This window comes from Patagioenas fasciata, chromosome 2 (assembly GCF_037038585.1).
Source record: "Patagioenas fasciata isolate bPatFas1 chromosome 2, bPatFas1.hap1, whole genome shotgun sequence".
Taxonomy (NCBI): Eukaryota; Metazoa; Chordata; class Aves; order Columbiformes; family Columbidae; genus Patagioenas; species Patagioenas fasciata.
Genome location: NC_092521.1, coordinates 119251408 through 119266465, shown reverse-complemented (window position 1 = coordinate 119266465; position 15058 = coordinate 119251408). Strand labels below are relative to the sequence as shown.

Sequence of the window (15058 nt, the reverse complement as noted above, 5' to 3'; positions counted from 1 at the left end):
ACCTTGATGCAACACAAACTGGTAATACAGTATTTATTATGTCACACAGCATAGAAATATATGTAGGCATGTGCATGTGCACATACATATTTGGATGTATTTGTGTGTGTATATACACATAGTGTTTGTACATACACACAGACACACATGCATCATATATTTTATTTTGCAATATCAAAAAAATGTTTGTAATAAGAGAAAGAAGAATGTGATGTCCTATTTCCTTTCAGTGAAAAATAAGCTGCAAAGGTTGGCTTTAAAAATTTTGCTGTAGTGCTAGTTACTTGCAAGTGTTGTCACCTCACAGAATCGTATAACTGGTGTTTTACCTTCAGCATAGCGTACTTGCTAACCCTGTCACTTTTGTATGCCATTCAGTCATGTGTTTGTAATCATAGGTCCAGGGAGCTGGCAAGAAAATCACTCTCTTTCCAGCTGTTCTGTCCTTTCACCGACATCCCATTTGGAGAGCAAACTGTAAATAATGAGGAGTTGATGAAGCTTCCATAGCTAGCAAATTTCCAACTTCAAAAGCTTTTCTGCTTCTGAAGTTAATGGCTGACTTCCCTCTGGGTTCACTTTTCATGCTTTTACTATATGCCATTCTAGACCACTAATAACTATCGGTGTTTGTGGCTGTCATAGAAGGACTCGAAAACATATGACCATTCTTCATGGTTCTGGTTCAGAGTTGCAGATCACAAGTATGTTCATAGTAAAAGGCTAAATCTGTGTTTCACAGCAAAGCTTTTTTTGTTAAAAAAAAAGTACTCTCAGATTTAGAAAATGCAACAAACTTCCTGTTCCAAGAATTGCTGGAGATTTATGGATGTTTCTGGACACTTAACATGAGACAAATACATCCAGAATCTGTGGTAATCAAACCCTTTCAGGTACAAATAGCCTCTTTGGCATTTGAGCAAACTGGTTGAAGGAGAGAAGCCAGAGAGTCGTGGTCAATGGGGCACAGTCTAGTTGGAGGCCTGTACCTAGTGGAGTGCCTCAGGGGTCAGTCCTGGGGCCTGTATTATTTAATATATTCATCAATGATCTGAATGAGGGAATAGAGGGTACTATCAGCAAGTTTGCTGATGACACCAAGCTGGGAGGAGTGGCTGACACGCCAGAAGGCTGTGCTGCCATTCAGTGAGACCTGGACAGGCTGGAGAGTTGGGCGGGGAAAAATTTAATGAAATATAACAAGGGAAAATGTAGAGTATGGCATCTGGGTAGGAACAACCCCAGCTTCCATTATAAATTGGGGAATGACTTATTAGAGAGCAGCGTAGGGGAAAGAGACCTGGGGGTCCTGGTGGACAGCAGGATGACCATGAGCCAGCACTGTGCCCTTGTGGCCAGGAAGGCCAATGGCATCCTGGGGTGTATTAGAAGGGGGGTGGTAGTAGGTCGAGAGAGGTTCTCCTTCCCCTCTACTCTGCCCTGGTGAGACCATACCTGGAATATTGTGTCCAGTTCTGGGCCCCTCAGTTCCAGAAGGACAGGGAACTGCTGGAGAGAGTCCAACGCAGGGCAACAGATGATGATTAAGGGAGTGGAGCATCTCCCCTATGAGGAAAGGCTGAGGGAGCTGGGTCTCTTTAGCTTGGAGAAAAGGAGACTGAGGGGTGACCTCATTAATATTTACAAATATATAAAGGGTGAGTGTCACAAGGATGGAGCCAGGCTCTTCTCGGTGACATCCAATGGTAGGACAAGAGGTAATGGGTTCAAACTGGAACACAAGAGGTTCCACTTAAATTTGAGAAGAAACCTCTTCTCAGTAAGGTTAACAGAGCACTGGAACAGGCTGCCCAGGGGGGTTGTGGAGTCTCCTACTCTGGAGGCATTCAAAACCCGCTTGGACAGCTTCCTGTGTAGCCTCATCTAAGTGTTCCTGCTCTGGTATGGGGATTGGACTAGATGATCTTTTGAAGTCCTTTCCAATCCCTAAAATTCTATTATTCTGTGAAGCTCTGGGGCCGATGGACCTTCTGTGTGAAGACCTACTCCTCACTCAATGGGACATGCACATCCATGCTGGCAATGAGGCAGCACCTAACAACTACATCTCTTCCTTTGCTGCATGCAAAGCAGTCTTTGAGGTTAAAGAAGAAGGTGGGTAGGGAAGAATCTGAAGACCATTGAGGATAGTTTTGAAAGATTATCTTCTCTAGAAGAGCAGGATTTTGTGGCAAGGCATAATACAGCCCACTATTTAAACTTCAGATGCATAGTCATCGAACCCATTTTCTTCAGATTCAAGTGTCACATTTCTCATAAATAGTATCAGCAATATTTTTAAAACAACAACTATATCCCTAAAGAAGAAAGAAACACATTTTGAGTTTTAATTTATTAGACAATGCTAAGCAAGTATACCACTTCAGAGCTGCAGAATATAAAATATGACATCACAGAATCACAGAATTGCTCAGGTTGGCAGGGGCCTCTTGAGATCATGAGGTCTGCCCCTGCAGCTCAAGCACAGTCACCTAGAGCAGGTTTTCCATCATTTTATCTAGATGGGTTTTCAATATCACCAAGGATGGAGACACTGCAACCTTCCTGGTCAACCTGTGCCAGTGCTTTGTCCCCTCACAGTAAAAGAGTGGTTCTTGAAGTTCAGAGGGAACCACTGCCACAGTGAGCAAGATACTGCTCATTGACACCAGCAGTTAATCAAAAGTAAATCCGTCCTGGAAAACAGACCCGTCCTTTCATCACTGATTGTTCTTTGATGTAGAGTGGCAAAAGGACAAATGCAAATAAAAATCTCACCCTGTGTCTTAAAGTATACACAGACTTCATAGCTGAGATCACCTGTGAACTAAGATGAGGGTTGGCACTGCAGGCACAAAATAGGAGAAACTTGGTCCTTGTCCTGAAGTCTTACTGCCAGATCATCAAGGTAGTTAGCATTTGAGCTGACATAAATATTTGCTGCTTTTTCTGTGAGAAACAAATTACTTTCTTCCCCTTCATTTCTGTTCTCTCTGATCTTAATAGCACATCCAAGTGTGTCAAACACCCAGGTGAATATGTTCATATCCCTGGGATCCCTTCTAGAACTGAGCATGAAGCCTGTCTCAGCAGTTCTTCAAGAACATCTGCTAAAAGTGGAGATCCTTGATTGCTTTTCTTCTCTCTCACATCAGTCTATGCTTACACAAATGATTTCAGCAGTTAATATATAAAATCTACATATTTCCAACTGTAAGCCAGTTTGGGACAAATAGGATGACAAATTCTTTCCAGTTTGATGTTTTCCTACTTATTTGCAATTCTGCTCACATAATCCCTGCCTCAAAGATGTTGTGTCACCCCTTTGCTTACATTCTGCATGCATACAAACATTAGTAAAAATAATATGCACAAATATTCAATCATTTTATCGCTCAAGATAAAATACAGAGTGAGAAAGAGGCTGTCAAGACCTAATAACCATTGACATTTAAATATAGTTATTTTCAAGACTCAATGGACAGATGTGGCTCAAAGCAATTGTCCTTGCGTAGGCACCCAACTGGCATGGCCCAGAACACCTGGGACATTGGCACAAGATTGGCAGATATGATAGAAAAGTATGGGAGACCCAGGCCAAATGATCAGCACCTGAAACCCAGATATGGTGTCCTGGGGATATATCAAATAGCTTGTAGACATCTGTGGGTCAACAACAGAATCAAGTCTGGCCATCTCACAACCGCCTATGGCCAGACAACGTGTGCAAGGAACTTATCGCCTCAAGTTCACCAAGTGGTTTTAAAGAAAGCACCCTTTGGTATCTATCCTGTTACTTAGGCAGATTTGAACGATTTACATCCAAATTACCAAATTATAGGCTGATGTAGGCAGAGATTATCTTTCAGTAGTTTCTGCAGTTGTTTTCCACTCTGTATGAAATAGTTATATAGTGAATGAGACAGGCGCCAAACAAATGCCTCTCCTAAACTACTCCACATGTAGGTGAGTGCCAGTTCCCAAAAATCTATGTGCTTTACAAACAGTGGAATCTCATTAAGGAACTGAACTAGAGAAAACCTTCACCAAGTATGTCCTAGTCCTGCAGCTGAGGGAACTGCTTTGTGTGCCCTCATCCCTTCTGGCTACAATGACCTGCTAGAGCAGGTCCTGAGATAGAAACTACCATTGCCATGAGATTTCATTTTCTCCAGACTGGAAAAAACAACAACAATCAAACAAAAACCACAAAAACAAAACAAAACAAAACCAAAACAAAAACAACCCAAAACAAAACAAAACGACAAACTAATTTCTTCTGAAATAAGTAGCTTAGTTTCAGGCATTTTTAAAAAAGAAAAATGAAAAGCTGTAAATTCATCATTGTGAAAACTTAAGTTGTTCTCAGCTTTTTGCTCAGTAGCCAAAAACCATAATACAAAACAAAATTGTTCACACAACCGCTTTAAACTTAGATTAAATTAAATTAACTTTTGATTAGATTAAGTTAAACTGGATGCGTCTTCTAAAAATGGAAATGAAACAGAGGAAGCAGAAATTTGACCACAATTACAGACAAGCTAGTGGTGGTAAACATGGCTTCCAAAGATGTTTGGGAATCAGATATCTACAGAGTTTCGTATTCAAATCTGTGCCAGAGCAACAAGCTCTGACCTTGATAAGACTCACTTAGGATCCTATCTGCTCAAGACAGTCTTTTAAATACAAAGGTGAGAAAGAACAGAAGCAGAAAGTGGAAGAAAGAGCTCTACATACTTCGTTGAGTAGTTCACCTTCCAAAAGTTGACAGTTCCTGTCCATCCTCCCAATCCCACCCAAAAAAAAGTTACATACAAAAAAAAATGTAAGTAGAAAGCCTCATGTTGGCTTTTGTGGAGAAAATTGCACGTAGCAAAAGATGCCGGGATCTGCTGGTATACAATGCTGTCAGCAGACATTGCCAGCTCTGAAGAGTTATATCTCACAGTGACAGAGCACACGTTTGCACATTACAGATGTCCATGAGCGTATCTATTTTACATACAACAGAAGACTTGTAGTTCAAGACACTCTGGCAGACTAAAGCAGACGTTCCAGCGAAAGCACATTTATCCAAATAATATTTCTGAGTATGCTGCCACATCTTTGCCCAACACCATTCATACAACAACCATGACTAAATTTATCCAGCAGTTATTGCTACATAAGCATGTCTTGCATTCTTCATGTAGGTGACCAAACAGTCCTATGATTCTTAAACACTGGTGCATTAAGGCATCTTTCCTGCCTGGCTGCCATTGCATGTGACAAGACAAAAATAAAACCATGGGCCTCTTGTAAATTTTAATCACCATATTAACACCCACCAGAAAAGCTTTGGGTGATCCCAATCTTGTTTAAGAGGGTTCAGCTGTAGATACTTACAGGATGTTCTGCCCCTGCTGATTGCTCATTATCCAAAATTAGCTCTCAGAGCAGCCTTTGCTATAGTGTCTGGCAAAGTGGAAGCTGGACCTGTTTTCAAGAGCTTTTGACATTCTCAGGACCTCCGCTCTTCCAGGAATGCATGCCTTCACGGTGCTGGACATTGCACAACTTTCTGCAGGGAGAAGTCAAGAGCACTGTTTTACTCAATGAGGAAATAAACTCCTGGAATGAGGCAATTCTGATTTTGTTGCTTTCCTGGTACACTCAGCAGTTTATTTGGGGTTTGGCTCCAGCTTAATGGTTTTCCAGGCTAACGGGTTCAGGTTCTGTAGTAGGTCAAATAGGTCTTGGACACAGTGAGTCCAATCTGAAAGGCTTCTTGAAAGCAAAATTCCTGTTGATCTTAGTGATGTTCTCCCAGCATTCAGAGAAAAAATGAACCACTTATGCTTTCCTCAAAAGATACACTTGATGTAAAAACCTGCACCCTTCCTGAAAACCTGAGATTATGAAACAACCCTCAAAATGTAGATACACATGCCTACAGAAACAACAGCTCTTCAGTCAAAGCGGAGCAAAAATCATACATCTTTTATATACACAAAAACTCTTCAATGCATCTTGTATAAATTATTTTAGATGGTAATATAAATTCCTGTTAATGCCAGACTTACAGTTGCTAAGCTCCGAAAACCTGTAAAAACAAATTACATTTTGAGGATTTCTTCAAACTTTTCCTTAGACAAATTGAGGTTACAGTAGCTGTTGATTTAATTCTAGTAGGATGATGTGCTAATGTAGTTTATTTATTAGCTGTAACAATTTTCCGTGATACTTGCGGTAACTTTGAGCTGACAAAATGCTGGAGAGGTTTTTTTCTTACAGAAAAATGCATTTTTTTTGCCAAAACCTAAGATATTTCACAAATTTGCTCATCAGAAGAAATCTGATTATTTTGTGTCAACTCTTGTTTTTATCTTGTCAAAACATTAATGTTTGTGTGTTTTTCATTTATTGCTATATTACAGTAAAATATTTGTTTTACGTGTTATAGACACATTGCATACTACATTTAACAAAATGTAACTCGAATCAAAACTAATCAGAACAGCAAAGTCAAAATAAACACTTCTCACCTTTTCAAGATGAAGATCTGGTTTTCCAAGTGAGATATTTCAGTTCTTTCACATGAGATTTTATTTGGTGATTCTTCATGAAAGTTTCCTGTAGAACGTGGTGCTTCCACTGGCTTTGTGATAGGAGTGGAAATGTGCTCACTTTGAGCACTTAAAAGAAAAAAAAATCACCTCCTCTTATTTCATTTCTTAAATTTTTCCTGTTTCTTTTCACTCCATATCATTAATATATTTTTTTAAACTTTGTGGTAACCGTTGCTTGGTATTGCTACATTTTTCCATATGAAAATTTCTTTTAATGTGGCCATTATGTAAATAAATATGTCTAAAATATGCTTTGCTATGTTACAAAATGAAGCTTTAAAACATATGCTTCTTATAACTCTTATAAAAATTAATGAAACACTCATTCTTACACAGTGGATCTAACTTAACTTTGAAAAACTATGTGAAAGCACTAAACTAAAATGAATGAGATTGCTGTTAATGTAAAATATCCGCTTGAAATACTTTGGTATTTAAATTTAGCTCATTCAGCCTCTGGCGTATGAATTTGGAAGCAAGCCAGTTTCTCTTAAAAGTACTATGCAAATCCAGAATGGACCGTTTTGGAGCAAAGCTGTGCTTTTATTGCATCAACTGTCTTTGGGTGTAAGTGAGGGGAAAAAGCTTCTTAAACAATAAATTTGTAGCATAGGAATGCCAACAAAAAGAGTTTTGCTTTTCCAGCTAATTCTGTCAGGCATTCCCCAAATTCTAATAATTTGCTCCCGCGGAAGTTGTAGTCTCCACTAAAATAGCTGTAATTAAGAAAAGCAATTCTGGACTGGTGCTGGTCCCAGCCTGTGGTCATGGCTGGGCTGGACGACAGCAAGGAGCCCGAGGCAGAGCTGTGTGCGGCTGTGGGTCACAGACACCAATCCCCCGTGAGCTACACCCGCAAATGGTTGCTCTTCCAGAACACGGAGGAGGTGATGAACATGCTTAGTGGCACCAAACGGTGGCTGGTTTTGGGGTCCCCCTGGCCCTGATGCACTCAGGCAGAGCCAAGCAGGTGGGGGAGTCCAGCTTGGGGACTAGGCATCCGTCATGCTCATGGTGGGTCTGTTTCCTTCAGTGCAACAGGGTAAAGCTCACATTTATCTGAGGGTGTCCCAGAGGTACAAAAGGCCATGAGAAGTGCCACTGCCATCGACATTTTAGGCTAGACCTGAAGACCTGCAACAGCTCTGCACAAGACTTGCCTCTGTGGACAAGATGAAAGTACTATGGCAACTGCACAGACGATGGAGGAGCCATAGTCACTCCTCCTGGGCAAAACCAGAGAGAAAGGTGGGACAGAGATGCATGGCTCTCTAGTGATAGCACTAGACAGAAGAAAACCCACTCCCTATTTATAAACGAGCAAGACTCTCCAGTGAGTGTGTTTCTGACTGTGTCTTTGTGGCGACTCCTCTGACAGCCCCTCTGCACTGAGCCTGTGTTCTACCTGGGCAGGAATTGCACAAAACAAAAAAAAAAAAGAGATATCACACAGTTCAGCACAGTGAAAATATCTATGGGTGAAGCACTCAGAGAGAAACTCAGTCTTCAGAAATTGATGTTTTTCTCCACTTGTACAAAAAAAAACTCAGAATAAGCGACACATTTGTTATCTTGCAACCGATGAGCGAGCAAGTACACCGGGAAGAGTTCAGGACAAAGCACAGGAAAGAGGAGCAGAACGGCACGGTTCAGCTTGCCTCGTGGAAGGCAGATCTCTGTTTTCCAATGAGACAGGAAGTGATGCAGCCTGATCAAAGGGCAGCTCGAACCACATGCAGCTTCCACTTGGAGCAGCCTGCAGCTGGCCAGCCCTTTCCAGTTTCAGATTGATATTTGGCGCAGGCCACTACTGTTCACTTGAGTCATTAAGAAAGACCAAAGTTTTTCAGGTCATATGGACAATTCCTCCCTGAAGGGAAAGAAAAAAACATGAGTATTTGCCAAGTTGAGGGATAAAAAAAATGATATAATGTTGTTGTTGTTTTGCAACAAGCAACTTTTCCAAACATTACACATTCTTATTAAGAATGGCATTAGTCCACTTAGAAACAGAATGTTCAGGCGAATTTATTCTCCATCAGCCTGCTGTTATCTAGGACACTTCTCAAATCAATCAAACCCTCCTGTAATGGAAATATTCCACAGCAGAAAGTGTCATACCTTGTAAAAAGGGAAATCCATTTCACTGTTGGATATATCACATCGATAAAAAAATCACTTATCACTGGACAAGAAGATAGATTTTTTTCAAAATGCCTGAGATGTTAGGGGGGAGGAGAAGCAGAGGTTATGGTTAATGTTATTAGATTAAGACCACTGTTTGCAACTTACCTTTTGAATGATGTATTATGTTACCCAATGAAGCAAATCTATTGTGGCTTTCATCAGTTTGTCTTTTAGTACTAACAACAGTAAGGATGAAAGTCTGCATTTCTGTAAAGAAAAAACATCAACAAATTAAAAAATATATATATGGCTTGCACATTTTTTTTCTCTGCTAACATATTGGCATTCCCATTTTTCCTCCAAAGGACTAGCGATGGCCAAGGATGAAGGTTGTGCCTGGGGACAGGACAACTTCCCCTGACCTTTGCATCAGACACATGGGGCCAGTGATACCTGTGCTCTGAAAACTGGTTTTCTACAAGGGTTTTCAGAGATAAGGTAAGTCTTCTCTTGTGGCAGCATGGTTGCTCAGAAGCATGGGATGGGAAGGCTGGAGGACTCTGGCTGGTACAGGCATGGTGAAACACAGACCCAGCTCCTGGACAACAACTGAAGTGAGTAAATCGAGAGTTACCAGTTTTAAAAAAGACCCAAGATAGCTGAGGGCATCAAATACGTGCTGCGCAAGCAGGACTGCTGTAGAAGTTATGTACAGGTTGAGCTGAGAAAGGCAGTCTCTGTAATTCACCCTCCCTTAACTTGGTGCAGGGCTGGTGGAGTAGACAAACACGGGATAAATAACCTGCTGGTTTGATTCAGCTTCTCTTTCAGCAAAACAAGGCAGTTTTTCCTCTCTGGGAGGTTTAAAGATGCTGTTGAAGCCCAGAGAGCATTGGCCTGGGATTTGTGTGGCCTTTTCCAGCTCCTTTTATGCCGAGGCTAAAGAGAAAAGGCTGCACATATTCAGCTGCCTCCGCTGATGGGGACTTGCTAGCACTGTGTGGCCCGATGTGTCTGCTCAACACCTCCCTGGTGCTCTTTGGGAGAGCCATAGAATGTCCTGAGTTGGAAGAGACCCACAGGGATCATCCAGTGCAACTCCTGTCACTGCATAGGACTACTCCACAGTTCACACCATGTGTCTGAGGGCATTTTCCAGTCTCTTCTTTAACACTGTCAGACTCGGGGCTGTGACACCTCCCTGGGGAGCCTGTTCCAGTGCTGCACCACCCTCTGGGGGAAGAACCTTTTCCTAATGTCCAGCCTAAACCTCCCCGGCACATCTTCCTGCCATTCCCTCAGGTTCTGTCACTGGTCACCAGAGAGAAGAGATCAGAGCCTGTTCTTCCTCCTCCCCTTGTGAGGAAGCTGTAGACTGTGATGAGGTGTCCTCTTAGCCTCCTCTTCTCCAGGCTGACGGAACCAAATTACTTCAACCACTCCTCATATGGCTTCCTCTCCAAACTTTTCACCAACTTTGTAGCCCTCCTCTGGATGCTGTCCAGTAGCTTTATATCCTTTTTATACTGTGGTGCCCGGAACTGCACACAGTGCTCAGGAGGAACAGGCTGTCGGCTACAGGTGGGTAAGGGGACACCACACCCTGTGCAGTCAGCTGTGAGTGGGTGATGGGGAAGCAGGCAGTAGCCCTGGCAGGAGGGAAGTGGGACTGGGATGTCCCAGTTCTCCCAACATCTTCCAGATCAGATAAGGAATTCCCATTTCAGTGCTGGGCAAAAGAGGAATGCAAGGGACCCAGGCACGGAGCCCATTGTGCAAAACCTCTCCTGCTTGAGGAGATCACCTTCTCTAATGATGCAGAAACTGAATGCTATGGAAAATCTCTTCCTACAGAGGAAGACTGTTTAAATTCGGGTCCTCTGTGGTTAGAGGGAAAATAAGAAATTCTGCAGAACATCCTCTCACAGTTCTTTGTTCTCCCTAATACTTTTAATTTCCACTCAAACATTAGGTTAAAGAAGCAGATTGTGGAAAACAAAACAAAGCAAAAAAACCCTACCACACTCACACATGCAAATTCACCCAGAAAAATTATTGCAGAAAACAGACTTTTTCTTCCTTATAAGATAAAGAGTCCAACCTTGCCATCCTTTTTTCCAGCAAAACTCTCCCTGGAGCTGAAAGGACGGGAGGATTGGAAAACAATCCACCCTACTTTTACTACCTGCTGAATCTCTCTACATTCGCTTCAGGACCTCAATTCTTTGGTGGTCTTCTGTTTTGACATCTGCTTACCCTTATCTCTAATCAGTTTTGCTGATAGACATTTCCCTTGAGTGTGGAGGCGCTGCCTAATAGATTTTTTTTTTTTTAAACCAACTACTACTTAGTAGTCAGGAAATTATCTTTGTGGTCTGCAAGGGTGAGAGACATGGTTCCTAACATTCCCATGCAGACAGCTAAGTCTCACTCAACTTTATCTGATTTACTTTATTATGCTCTTTATACTTTCATAACATAATGGCATAATGACCACAATACATTTTTGTTAAACCTGCAATTAGGTAAAATGCACAATATCCCAAGGCACCAAATAATCAGGAAATGTACTGTAAGTAATTGTTTAATTACATGGTAATTTACTATGGCTTGTATTGAGAGTTATACCAGCTGCCAGACCAAGGAACTGAACTTGGAACATGTTAAGACAAGGAGGAGCCCTTGTACCAATTTGTTACTTGATACAAAATTATTCAGGAAAAAAAAAAAAATTATCACACATAAAAGTGCAAGGTTTTACAGAAAGAAGAATGGGTAAAATGAAATGTTTTGTCCTCAGCTTATACAAATAATTGCTAGAATATGCAGGAGCCCACATTTTGCTCTAATGGTTCTGCAAAATACGTTGATCCTCCAACGGAAACAAATGCCTTAGCACCCCATAACAAGGCATGAGGTCTTGTTATTTAGCAATGGTACATTGCATTTCCAGCTAGACAGCTATTCGGAATGATGGACAAAAAATCAAACAAGATGTGATCCCAGTGCTTTCCAAAACCTTAGAAACCATAACGTGAAGCAGAGTACTAGAAAGTATCTTGTGAAGAAGTTATTAATGCATTGGCAGGATGCTTAAGAAAATCCCTGACAGACTTCTTGCTGTTGATTTTAATAAAGCAAAAAGAACCACACAGATATGAGGAATCAAGTCCTGGATGATTTCAGTTTGAACTTTCAATACGAGTGGGATAGTAAGGAATGTCTGCATCTGGACTTTTAAATGGTAGTCCTTCTTAAAAAAAAAAAAAAAAGGTCAATTTTTCTGGGTCTATCAAACGTAATTTTTATTGAATTTCCTTCTGCTGGTTTGTTTTGATTCTATTTCAGTGAAAACAAAGAGCACACACTTGCAAAAACACGTCTGAGTCCAGACGGTCAATGCAGGAAATTCCTGCAGTTCTGGTGAAAACTGGGACTGGAGGGAGGAGGGGGACACATACTCAAGTGTCTCTGCTGAAGGATGAGCTATAGCATGAATCTAAGAGACACTTGGCCATTTAGGGTCTGCCTCAACATCCATGAGCACACAGTCAGCTCAGACTGCCAGCTGGTGAGAGCTCAGGTGTAGTGACACAGACTTTTATCTGATGATTCAGGTGAACACAAAAGTACTGTGTTCAGAAGGGAAAAACCCTAGCAATCATAAATGGGGAGTAACCTGAAGTTCAGGCTTTGAGGGTGCACTGGCACAGGAATCCAGGGGAAATCTAGTCCCCAATTTCAATGTGGCAGTATAACTAGTTTTCACTTGTTTCTAAAGCATCGTGAAAATCTAAAAGCTGTTTATAAATTGTCTATATATAAAGTGTCTATATTCACAACTGAAGTGAAGGACGATGAGAACCCATACAGCCGCCCAATTCAACTCAAACTACTCCTTCTCCCAGAATGGGTAACTACTCTCTGCCTTGCTAATTACAGTTTATAAGCTCATGTGATTAAAGGAAGTAAATACGGCAAAGCCAGGAATGCAAAGTCTGTGCTAGACGTTCGTCTCTTGATGGCTCCTCATCTCTGGGCCTTATCTGTAGTCTTACCCGAGCAGCTGGCAAGCACCGTCTCCGAAGTGCTGATGTCTCTGTGCAGTTGTGGATAGGGAAATAACATCAGATCTGCTCCCTGGGAAAAGGATATGCAGAGCCCCAAATTGTGCAGCCAGTTTTCTTGTCACTCCTTGCAAAGCAGTGATCTCATCCTTGCCGTCTCCAAATTTTCTATCTCCAGTGTAGGAGAGGGAGGCAGCAAGGGACATGGGGAGAGGGAAGCTATGAAAAGAAAGATCCCATTGTTAGAGCGCCCTTATTTGTGTGAATGCTTGCCAAGACAACAAGATGGGGTCTGATGACATGAACTTGAGGGTCAGTGGGGAGCTATGCAAGAACGCCTGAACTCCTTGTGCTCACGATCCTTAGGAAAAAAAGCAACTTCCAGATGTGAGCAAGCCTTCTTTCAGCCACCCAGTCCCCTAAGCCTACCAGATTATATAGCCTGCACCCATTTGCATGGCTAAGCAATTGCACTATTTGTCTTGGAAGGAGAACTGCATCAAAATCCTAGACCCAACCACCAAAGCACTTCAGATGTGTTGGTACTAAATTAAAGTTGAATTAAATTTCAGGAACAGGGTCATAAAAGACAGAAGAAATCCAGGATCCACCTTTAAGAAAAGTTGGGAATGAACTGCAAAATCTACAGCTGTGGTATATATCCTGCATGAACTGAATACAGAGATCCAGACTGTCTGTCTAAAAGCAAAAACAAGACTGAAAATATTCAGGTGCTAACATCTGTTGCCAAAAAGTCACATAAAAATGTCAGATACAAGCCCAGTGTCAGGCCTAAGTAATTCTCTTCTATGCCATCATCATTTCAGAGGGAATTTATTCTGGGTTCAGGTCAGTTTACACCCACTGAGGATATGCCCATCCCCTCATCCATCCATCTGGGCCTTGCAGAAAGCAATCACAGCTGTCAGGGGAACTTGCAGAAAGCAATCACAGCTCTATCAGGGGAACTTCATGCTGATGGGGCTGATAGGATGCACTGACAGAGCAGACACAGCTCCCACAAAAGCCAGTACCATGGGTTGCACCCAGGAGGGAAAAGCCAGCTGTTATTCCAACTAACGCTTGCTAGATACTGGGCTCAGAGCGGACTACTGACACTCTAGTTATTCATTCTAAAAACACCTCCAAAACTTGCAGTGCCTCAGAACCATTCATCTGTGCACAGTTGCCAGTGGGGGGCTCCTCCCCTGGTGTAACTGCAGCATGGAGAAAACAGGTCCCCACTCAGAGGAGCCTTTTGAAACATCACTCTGTCCTCAGGAAAATTATTCACCTCATCCTCAGCATGGGCAGTACAGCTTCATTACCTACAGTCAGGCACAAGCCTCAGCCTTTGGCTGGAGAAGAAAAGTGTTCTTTTTGCATAATTTAGTAAAGGGAAAAAGTGTTGGGTTGTTTTGGTTGGTCCTGGGTTGTTGTTTTCTTTGTGGTAAAGCATTTTTTCTCAAGCCATGTTTGCAGCAGGTGCCCGTGACTTTGCAGTGGACAAGCCCGTCTCTGTCCAAGCCACCTCCTTTCCATTCAGCTCAACACCACCTTGGCTCCCTCCTTGCCAAGGGTGTGATTGAATGAGTGCTTGTGAAGCCTGTAAGCACTTGATAATTTGGAGTTTGTCTGGTAATAGTCCGGTGGGTCTGCATTTCCAATGTCTGTGGGACCGAACAGACGGTTAATTTGTACTCCAAATTTTCCCCTTCTCCTCTGCAACTTTTTCCAGAGCCTGCTTCTTGCTGACATCCATCTCTCTGCAGCCCCTCTCTCCAATTCCATCCTCCTACTTTTTTTTTTTTTCAAATAACCTGGTCTTTGTTGTACTAATTAGATTATCTCTGCCTGAGGGACCCAGAGAGCAGCCCCAACAGAGCACAGCCTGGAAAGACAGGACATATAATCCCTGTTATAAAGGGGGTTGTCATTTGGCATGTAGATCAACTAATTCTTTCAATACCATGGGAGCAATTGTATATCTTAATATTGATTTCCCCCCCCCAAGATATGATCTTCTACATTCCTACATCAATCTCACTTTCCCTGGCTAAAAGGCTCCATTTATTAGAAGGCAATGCAACGTGTGTATACACACCCCCCAGCTTTACAAATTCACAAATGAGAAGGTGCTTCATGGGGAGGGTGAGAGAGTGAGCAAACATGGACATGGCAAGTTAACACAACAGTTTCAGGAAGGAACAGGGAATAAACCAAACCTACTGCACTTTCACTTTGCATTACGAAGTA

General features: G+C 42.1%; 1 long non-coding RNA gene across 5 annotated transcripts in view; it reads right to left on the bottom strand.

Moving 5' to 3' along the window:
* Positions 1 to 15058, bottom strand: part of LOC139827252 (uncharacterized) — a 71562-nt gene that overhangs the window by 15181 nt on the left and 41323 nt on the right. For all 5 annotated transcript variants that reach the window (XR_011737689.1, XR_011737687.1, XR_011737690.1 and 2 more), the window contains 4 exons: positions 12794 to 13021; positions 8901 to 9002; positions 6525 to 8478; positions 5386 to 5560 (listed from right to left, as the gene is read on the bottom strand). This is a non-coding gene — a long non-coding RNA (uncharacterized lncRNA). The remainder of the gene's footprint in view (positions 1 to 5385; positions 5561 to 6524; positions 8479 to 8900; positions 9003 to 12793; positions 13022 to 15058) is intronic.